This window comes from Osmia lignaria, chromosome 10 (assembly GCF_051020975.1).
Source record: "Osmia lignaria lignaria isolate PbOS001 chromosome 10, iyOsmLign1, whole genome shotgun sequence".
Lineage (NCBI taxonomy): Eukaryota > Metazoa > Arthropoda > Insecta > Hymenoptera > Megachilidae > Osmia > Osmia lignaria.
The window spans coordinates 3,119,893-3,131,089 of record NC_135041.1 but is presented as its reverse complement, the minus strand read 5'-3'; the positions used below and the strand labels follow the sequence as shown (position 1 = coordinate 3,131,089).

Genomic DNA, 11,197 nt, shown 5'->3' with positions numbered 1-11,197 from the left:
GAAAGGGAAATGCACGTTTCGTGCCCGTTCAAGGGGAACAGAGAATGCACGTTTCCGTGCCCGTTCACCGCACTCAAACACACTACACTGTTCGGACGACCGGATCACGAGGCCTCGCACGTGGTTACCGTTTTTACTTCCGCAGCGCGTGTACAACGCGACGCACAACACTTCTACACGTTTTTTAAGACGTTCCCGCGTGCAACGCACGACGCACGACGCTCCGTACCGTTCTATATTGCTTTCGCGAACGCTCGCTGGCGCGTCACGGCGCCCCAATCTTTTCTCTAAATTCCCCTAAACTAAACGCTGTGTTTAGTACGCGTTCGCGGTAGAGGATACCGTTATGTAACGCGGATTCCACCACCGGAAAGTGCGTACTTCCTTACAACCTTTTACCTTTGTAAGGAGAATAATTTTACACTGAGACTTAAGCTAAGTCGTTAAAAGTAGATATGTTTAATTCGTAGATGTGTTCTACAAATGTCTCTGGTTGTGTATGTAAGATATTCAGAGGTATGTCAAAAGTGAACTATGAAGCTATGTCGGAGCGTATCGAAAACATCGTGTAAACTGACTTTAAGAATGCTGACCAAGTGATCAGATCTGAGTATCAACGAGAAGTAACTTCGAGTCTCGGTATCTCGTTCAAAGTTTTGTATTCTCCCTCTCCTGGGCCTTACGAACGGTCAGCAAGGAGCCGCAGAGAAGTAGTCCAACGAGGGAGGTGTTGACGAAAAGTGGCCAATTAGCAAACGTTTGGAGTTTGACTAATGGCTATAGGCTGAACGGTTTAGCAAATCACCTCGCTGGACATTTCCCATGTAAGCTAGCCGAAAACCCAGCAGTTGCGGTGCACGTGGGAGTCTTAAGGTGCGTGTTTGCACAGAACCGGCGATAACTCCCAGGCAAGGGCGACTGTGGGCTCAGATGGTCTTGGTGACCGGTGGTACCTGAGTATGCGGCTTAGATGGTTCGGGAGTTTTACAACCCGAACAGGCAGTGACCCAGGTGCAAACGATAGAGTGATGCCTGGGACAGAGCGCAGAAGGCGGTTCGAACCCTGTCGGGGTTGGTAGAACTCACAAGACACATGCACGGCAGGGAGTCGTTTAAGACACGGAAGAGGAAGTTAGAATTTATGTAAAGTGAATGGCAAGACCTTGTAAAAGATTGTAAACTGCTCGTCGCGAGCATTTGTGGACAGTGCGAATGCCAAATAAACGTTTTGACCTTACGGGCCTTGTCCCGTAGAAGGTCTGTTTACTGTTGGACCTTTTGAAGCTTCATAGTGATTGATTCGGTACGTGACAAAATACTACTCCGACCAGCTTAAGAAAGTTTCTAGCAATTAGAAAATGTGCTATTGAACATGACTGACCGTGCTTCTAAATTGATATAGTAAATTCATCGGTTCATGAATTTACCGTTGTTACCGTTTTTACCAGGTACATAGAAGGCAAAACGGACGATGTCTTACGGTGAGTTTATTGCTCTCGATAGTTAAAACCGTAAGATTGTTGAAAGTATAAAACTGCTATTATAGTTCTGCGATCGGTATATTACGCCGCGTAACACACTGTCGCCATCGGGCAACCTATTGACAAAATAGTTTAAACACCATAATCAATCAGCGCGATTCGCGCGAACACATATACAACTAAATAATCAGGATAACAATATAATTGCTATGAAAAATAACTTTTATGATAATATTGCGAAAAATGTATTTACTAACTATCGGATTGAGCTTGCTGGCTGCATGACCGATAAGGTGCCGGAATCTCTTAGCGCTGAGCGTGGGTGGTGAAGGGTATTTGTAACAGTGTTGTAGCAAATAAAACCACAGGTTGTTAACGAGCACTTTTCACATTTATTGTCCATATTCACAGGACACGATGACGCGACGATGACGAATGTTACAGTACAATGATGAGCGCGAATGAGAGTTTGTGGATGACGCGATACGCGTGTGGATTTTCCCGTTTCTTTGAGACACAGAACGTGTGCAATTTGAACAAAGACTTCGTTGGCTGTACGTGTGCAGAAGTGTTTCTGTTCGGAGCTAGAAGCGGTCTAACCGTGCTCGTCGAACAGCCGAGCAGAGCGAGTAGGTTTTGTCTTTTTTTATTCGTGTCGCGGATTGGTCACAAGTAATCGGGTGATAATTCGTACAGACCGATTGGGCCTCCTGGGCCTCCTTCGATGTAGGCGAAACCGAGTGCGGGACGAAGTGCGTGATTTGTACAAAAACTCGGTGACCGTCCCGACGAATCATCGCGTTGGTATTTTGAATTTTGAACACTAACGGAATTAAACAGCCATATCATTCGCATCTGACGCATTTTGAATTGACTGACATCGAGGATTGTCTAACAAAATGCCGAAAGTACGATAACCACAAGCAACAAGTAGCTTTTCTTACCTTCATGAGACACCGCGAGAATAGACCTAAAACGAGCATATTCAATACAGCAGGAATTTCGAGGAATACCAATCTATTTACATATGGAACTTCTGGAAACATGAACCCGTTTCAACAACGTGCAGCTATTGCACAGAAACCATTTGCACTAATAAATTTTGGAAACAGTAATAATTATAGACCAAATAGTAATCAATCTAGGAATCAAAATCCTCAGCCTACACCTATGTCGATTAGTACGAGAAACACTAACAGACCGAATAATAACTTTAATAGGCCTAATAACAATTTTATACAACCAAGTAATAATTTTATGGCGAGACCACATAACTTCTTCAGAAGCACAGGACCTCCGAATTTCGTAGCGGAAGAACTTCATCATCAGGAAGAACAGCAACAAAATTTAGAAAATCAGGAAGAAGTTAATCACGAAAATTTTCCACAGGACCCCGATATGAATCAAGAGATATAGTAAACCTAAATTCGATTGGAAGTTCGCCTGAACTTCCACATATTATCACGGCTGACCCGCCACTTAAAATTCTTATTGATTCAGGAGCGTCTTCATCAATTATTAACCCCGAAATAGCCTATCGTCTATTTTCCGAATATATTTTCCCATATAATTTCAAAATCAAATCAGTACATAAAGTAACAAAGGGTACACGTGCACTCACTTTTCCGATTTTGTCAATTTTTTGATGAATGCGTCGGTGAGCTTCCCCTTGCCACCGAGCTTAGCAGTTTTTTTTATGTTTCGGAGCCGACTGCCCATTCTTTTCTCGACGTGGCCGACACATTCACTCTTTGTGACTTTAAAATCTTCATCATAAGGTTGTTGATCCAAAATAGCCTTGAATGTTTCCGCATCACCGTCTCCGATGTAATTGCAATATTTAACATTGAAAACTTCCTCGGATCTCTAGAACATTTCGATGATAGCGTCCACTTCCATCTTGCCAGCGGATCCATCATGATTTATTGCACAAGTTTCTTTATGTTCCAAGTATTGTGGGTCATTTTTGTCCGTATTTTTGTCGTATGTACATGCTTGACAGTAACTACTTTTTACCACAATATCAATGACATTATCAGTATGATAACCAATAAGCGTAGTTACTCCATATAACGACGAGCACCCACGTTTTTTCCACGACCCGTCGCCTGAAACTGTTATATTCAAAAGCGGCCTTTCATTTTCTTCGTTCAATTTTACTTCCTCTTCAATCGCCTTTTTACAAATAAAAGCAAACATTTTTTTTGATGATTCACTTATATGCCGCACGATTCCTTCGTAGGATCTTTTGCTAAGTCCTTTTCCCAAATCCATAATACCACAAAAAATATTGATTCCTTCTCTTGCAATACCTAATAATCTCATCGCAAATACTGTTCTTCGATTTATTTCGTAACTATTATTGATAAATGGTCCCGAATTTATAAGCGAAGTGCCACATCGACATTTTACCGCTATTTTGAAACCGAGCCCTCTATCATCTGTCTGGCCAAATGATAATTTCTGTTTGCACGTTCTACAAATAGCTATATTAGAAATAGCAGAAAAACACTCACAAATTCAATAATTTTATAACAGAAACTTAAATTTACAACAACGTCGAAATCCGATGCTTTCAATTTCTTGGCAGAACTACTTGCTCTGATTTCAGCCTTTTCGACGTTTTCACTTGCCGTAAACTGGTTTCCACTAAATCTATGCCGACGTGGACGGCTCGAACGATAGTTCGGATCACACTCACGCAATTTTCTACTCATTTTCGTCCTTACAAAGAGCTCGGAAATAACGTGACACGACTGTTCGGTATGAAATTTACCAACGTACTGAACGTACGCCATCTCTCTGCTATTTGCTTGGGGACGTTACCTTCTCAAAAAATGTCGTATTATATACCTGGCATAAGCTATTATGCCAATGGATCGAAAGGTAGACTATTCTTGAGCGTGGTCGTATACCTCCGCTCCGCACCGTTCGAAGCGCGTCACTTTAACGACGTTGTAGGTACACTTACACTTCGAATTTCGGTTTGAAACTTTGAGAGCACATTCTCCAGATAGTAAATTAATTTTCTAAGCAACAAAAAAAGGTGAAATTTTTTCATTTTACTTGACCCTCCCCCCTTAATCGTTAAATAGGATACCAAATACATTTTCAAGTTTTCGGAGGCGGCGCAAAATTAAAAATACCCGAACAAACGATGCTGCCAATAACGATTTGATTGCGGTATGGCAAACTTGGTAATTAATAAGTCGTAAGAAAAAAAGCGGAACGTTATAGGTCCGGTTGAAAACATTTATAATTGTAACGATTGTATCAGAAATTGGCAGCACTCCTAATGTACATGCACTATACTACAGTTCACGAGAGACCATACTTAACTCGCGCAGCTCACTAGGTCTAAAGAGATTTTTAATAACGTGTGTTATTCCCCTCTACAGCTTGCTTCTTATTATACTTTGCGATCATATAAGTGGTGGGCAGAAATATATGACGTACGATAATTGATAACCGGTGATTATATTGTAAAGTTTCACGATACAATAAAATTCCTATTATTTTTCGAAAAAATAATGATGTGAACGCAAAGTAAGAAGTAAGCTGTAAAGGGAAATCACACACGCTATTAAAAATCTCCCTAGACCTAGTGAGCTGCGCGAGTTAAGTGCGGTCACTCGTGCACTGCAGTATAGTTAACCCTCGGAGTACGGTCCGTCGGGGGCCGGTAACGGGGTCTCTCGCGACTCACACCGATATTCCACTAATACATGCTTTATGATCCCCACCACGCCCGTTCGGAACTGCTCAGGTCTCGGAACCTGAGACTCGAGACTCTGCCCCCTTCCCCTAATTCTATAAGATACGTATTTTCAATCTATTTCTCTCTGTTGTCTACGTTTATATATCTGTTTATTTTTTACGCGAAAACCTATTTTTTTATATATATAAGGTAAAGAGGAATAATGAATTGTACAATAATAAATAATTAGTTATAAAGTTTATTCATTATCTATATCGTTGCATCTATTGCATATAATTTTACTGCTTGTAATTTTCCAGATGTTAGAAATTCCCATATACCACCCTGACATGCCATACCTAGTACAGGCGACAACACAACCTTTATGTTTACAATATGATGGACCCAACAGCGGTGGGTCCTGGTAATACCGCGCCATATCCGTCATAAAATTAGCCGTAGGACCCTTGAGTAGGTTTCAAGATAACCAAAGACTTTCCCGGACGAGAAAAGTCAAGTTCTTCTTTTCTTCTCAAAAAGCATTTCGTTATTACATACATATTGTCCTGATTTCTTGATGAAAAATAAATTGTAAAAAATAAACGATTTCACTACCTCGTACATACGTATTACCTCTTCAAAGCGTAGAAACTAAATAGCTTATACTTCCTTTCAGAAGAACGCGAAGCTTCAGTCTACTAAGAAAAACGAAAGACAAAGAAAGCGCAACTGACGATCGCCCCCCACCGCGATGAAGCGAACGAAATATCATCGGCACTTCGCTACAACCACACGCAAATGTCCCCACACTTCCCACTAGACGTATCTCCGGAGACCCCGTTACCGTACTGCGAGGGTTAATTCGCAGTGGGTATGTTGATTCCCGTTGAATATTGTTTACTTGAAATTATCAAATGGGTCATTTATCATAGGTTGCCGACGCCCGAGTTCGAATCGTCCTAGTAGAGGAAAAGTTTTTAATTTTGCGCCGCTTCCGAAAACTTGAAAATGTATTTGGTATCCTATTTAACGATTAAGTAGATATTATTAATAGCTATGGAATATTGCTATAAATGAAATAATAATTATTGACACCATTTAGTGCATTTCGAAGTCGGATTTGTTTTTTGTTAAAGATTATTTTATTAGAGAATTACGTTTTGCGAATTTTGCGCCGCCTTCGAAAAGGTCGAAATGTATTTAGTATACTATTTAACGAGTAAATAGGTTTTATTAATAGCTGTTGGGTATTCGTATAAATGAAATAGAAATTATTTCATACTTTTTAGTGCATTTTGAAGTCAGTTGTATTTTTTGTTAAAAATTATTTTATTTCACACTTTTTAGTGGAACGAGCAGTATTTGTAGGATGTCGTAAGGTGGTCTACCGTTCTTATTGGTTAATTGTAATAACGGTAGTTTTTAACGATAACAAGTTCCATACATTTTTGCAAATGGGATCATCGCGGAAATATCTCTTATTAAATGCGAAAGGTTTCATCGCGATCGGTACATTCCGTGCAAAGGAACACCAAGGAATAGGGTTTTTGTTATAACAATAGTTATTACTAATAACAAATTGCATAAATTTTTGCAAGTGAGATATCGCTGAAATATCTCCTATTAGATGTGAAAGGTTTCATCGCAAACGGTACATGCTTTGCAGAGTATACATATACAGGGTGTCTCAGAACTGGGGTAGGAGCCGAAGAGGCTCCTTTTTCCTTTGCCAGAATGTTGTTTAAGGCTTTGTTTTCGAGCTATTAACGAAAAACACTAGCCAATCAGAGCGTGCCTTTAGCGTGGGCCGAACCACGAGAGTGTTGGGTATGTTCTGCGTTCAAGCCGTGATCGTGATCAAGTGCATCGGCACCACGTCGGTATAATATGGCAAAAGTTGTATCGAATAATGAATAAAAAAAAGAAAAGAATAATAGTATAGAATTATTGGTTGCTCATAAATAAATCGAATTGATCCAATACTTTTATTCCATGTTCGATATGGATGAAAAAAGTACTTTGTAATCATTTTTGAAACAAATATGAAATAACGAATACACGATTTGGAAATAAAAAATGTTTATACTAAAGCTATACTTAAAAAAGGATTGAAATGGAATAACCAATAAATGTGTTAAATTCGAAAACATTCAAAAATAATGTAAATAAAACTTACCCATTCGTCCGTAAATGGACCAGTTGCAATGAAAACGGTTTGCTGTCACTGGGTGATTGTGCCGATCCTGAATATTCGAGGAGGGAACACGTTACGAAGAACAGCTGATCTCCGGACGAGATCATTAAACTCACTCAACCGTACGGTCACTACCACTTTTCACAGAATTTCACTACATGGTCCGAAAGGGTCCAATTCTTTCAAGTAAATAAACATTTGTATTCATTGTCACATTACTATTGCACTGGGCACAAATGAAAAACATGTAATATTTTGCACTACGACGTAACGTTTTCACGACGTTACTAGTCTTCCTTGCCAACTTCAAATGAGACTGTTAAGTTGAGCGTCTGCGAGGTTTTTTATCGCTCTTTGTCTTTTCCTACAATCGGAAGTAACCGAGAACAAGCGAGAGAGGCTAGTTTCGACCCCTTGAATATGTCGAAAGACTACACTTGGTGAGACGATGGGCGAGATCGACTCACCGACGCGGCGTGAATGTGTTAGTGAATTTGTAGCCAACTTCACTGCGACAAGTTCAATGCAACTCAGTGTACATTCAAAAAGCTAACTTCATAAAGTGCGGGGCGGATTGACATAGCGATTTTAAATAAAGTATCAAAAATAAACACTTGGTGTAGTCTTTCGACATATTCAAGGGGTGGAAACTAGCCTCTCTCGCTTGTTCTCGGTTACTTCCGATTGTAAGAAAAGACAAAGAGAGAAAAAACCTCGCAGACGCTCAACTTAACAGTCTCATTTGAAGTTGGCAAAGAAGACCAGTAACGTCGCGAAAATGTTACGAAATGTTACGAATTGCCTCGAAATAAGCAAGTGGCTCGGGACCGAACAGTTGCTTATTTCGAAGCAGGTATGCTATTCGGCTTGACTTTGTTCTCGAAACGGGACGATAGAGAACGCGAGAAACGAGTGAGAGATCCGAGGTAGCGGCAAATCATAAAGTGATCGGCCGAGCAGCGATGTTAGTTTTTGAACAAGGATAGAATATAGCATGCCCTCTTATTCTCGCACTATACTTTATTTCGAAGCAAATACAGTAATGCTTCGAAATAAGCAAGTGGTCTCTGCTTCGAAATAAGCAAGTGGTCTCTGCTTCGAAATAAGCAACTCGCTATCCCCTCTTCTTTGTTTGAAGTCGCCCGCAAAGTGAGAGGTACGAGAAATGAGTGAGAGGTCCTTAAAAGCGCGAAGCCGATGTTTAGGGTAATAAATTTCACGCTTGACTGAGCAGTGATAGCGGTTAGTAAAAGCAGGATAGAATGTATATAATGCTTTCTCAGTCGGGTATATTTGCTTGAAATTAAAGCATAGTGCGAGAATGAGGGGGCATGCTATATTCTATCCTTGTTCAAAAAATAACATCGCTGCTCGGCCGATCACTTTATGATTTGCCGCTACCTCGGATCTCTCACTCGTTTCTCGCATTCTCTATCGTCCCGTTTCGAGAACAAAGTCAAGCCGAATAGCAACCTGCTTCGAAATGTCGACCCAGCCTTATCGACACTGCGATCCCAACCTGTCCAGTCCGTCTATCCTTGCCATTTTCCTTTTTCTTATTTATAGATCCGGACCCTTTTCCATTTTCTCGTCCCACTCTGATAACACTGTCCAACAGTGAATTTGTTTTCCGATTCTGAATGGGTGATTCTTATAGTGTTTCGTACGCTGATTACGAATCTGCATACCGTTTTGCTCCTACTCGTACAGTTTTTGAGAAATTTGATTTTGAAAAAAAATTATATTTTTCAGATTTAAACAAATTTTCTAACGTAATTATAAAAGATATTGAAATTCTATTTACACTCAAAAATTCTGTAGACTTTCCTGAATACAACGATACCTATCTTTAATACATTGTAAATGTTTAAGTATGTTTAAACGATCATTGAACGCGGAGGGACCCCGATTTGGCACCAATTTTTTAGGATACTTTTCGATTTATCTGAAAAAGTAGAGGTGCAGCGTAAAATCAAATTATACCACGCGATAGAGCAGATTTTTATCTTGAAAAACCACCTGAAGAAAATTGCAACTTCGATTTTTTTATTAAGCCAGAAAGCGAAATAACTTTGCGAGAGACCAAGTACCAACAGTGGCGCTCCGCGTCAGGACGGTTCCTCGGCATCCCGCCTAATGCAGTTGGTTTGTCCTGACGCGGAGCGCCACTGTCGGTACTTCGTGTCCAGCGAAGCTATTACACTTTCTGGCTTGATAAAAAAATAGATGATGCAACTTTCTCTGGGTAGTTTTTCAAGATAAAAATCTGCTCTATCGCGTGGTATAATTCGATTTTACGTTGGACCTCTACTTTTTCAGATAAATTGAAAAATATCCTAAAAAATTGGTGCCAAATCGGGGTTCCTCCGCGTTCAATGATCGTTTAAACATACTTAAACATTTACAATGTATTAAACATAGGTATCGCTGTATTCAGGAAAGTCTACAGAATCTTTTAGTATAAATAGAATTTCAATATCTTTTATAATTACGTCAGAAAATTTGGTTAAATCTGAAAAATATGTTTTTTCTTCAAAATCAAATTTCTCAAAAACTGTACGTATAGGAGCAAAATGGTTTGCATATTCGTAATCAGCGTACGAAACACTATAAGAATCACCCAGTGGGAATCGGAAAACAGAAAAAAAGTTAAAATTTGTTGGACAGTGTAACCGATCTTCCCTACAAGGCCCTTTTTACCTTTCCATTATTTATGTTTCCTGCGTCAGACCCTCGCTAATTCAATCTTGATTTCCATTTCCTTTCCTCACGGCTGGACCACCACCCCAGATTCCAGAAACCCCCACCCTTAGTTTTTCCTCCAAAACCTCTATATAAAAAGGGAACAGGAAAAACACATTCAGTCAACTCTAGTTTTAGAACTCTGTCGAACATCGAATCTCTGTCCAATTTCATTGTGTAAACGTTGTAAAAAGGGAGACAAATAAATAAACTTTGCAAAAACTTAAATAAATCGAGCCTTTTGAGTACCTGGACGACAGAAATAAGCAACTGTTCGGTCCCGAGTCACTTGCTTATTTCGAAGCATTACTGTATACCAGATTGAGAAAGCATTATATATCTTCCATCTTTCTTCTACTAACCGATGTCATTGCTCAGTCGAGCGTGAAATTTATTACCCTAAACATCGGCTTCGCGCTTTCATGGACCTCTCACTCATTTCTCGTACCACTCACTTTGCGGGCGACTTTAAACAAAGAAAAGGGGATAGCGAGTTGCTTATTTCGAAGCAGAGACCACTTGCTTATTTCGAGGCAATACTGTATAACACAAGAAGAGCGGACAAGGATGTTGACATACTGTCATGGTGGTCAACTCATTTAGAAGAGTATCCCTGTTTATCAACAATGGCTCGGGACTTCCTAGGAACGTCGGCCACGTCTGTTGCAGCGGAACGTTTATTTTCTAAGGCTGGTTTAATTATACGCAAGCACCGTAACCAGCAAACTGCCAGGTCATTAATATGCCTGAATTCGCGGTACACCTCGAACTTACACGCATTATTGTAATAAAGGGTCTAGCCGTATAAGCATAGTGAATCGGCCCCAGCAACAATTTCGGTTGATATGTATACCACATAATGCTTTTTGCCTTAACAACAATTGTGTGCAATTTCAACCCCCTACCCCCTCTGATAAGGGAGATATGAGGGTAAAACCCAAAACCTTTACCATTTTCTTTCTCGGAAACTATTTAAGATATTTGATCACATTAAAGTGCAAATAGTAGGTATTCATTAGCTGTATATCATATTTTTTTTCAAAATTTTTATTCGATGATTAAGGGTTGAAAATTAATAAATAA

The 11,197-nt window shown here is 39.8% G+C and overlaps 1 pseudogene; it reads right to left on the bottom strand.

Annotated features, from left to right (window-relative positions):
• Window positions 1–3,098: 3,098 nt before the first annotated feature.
• On the bottom strand, window positions 3,099–3,806 carry LOC143305764 (uncharacterized; annotated as a pseudogene).
• Between the last annotated feature and the right edge of the window lie 7,391 nt (window positions 3,807–11,197).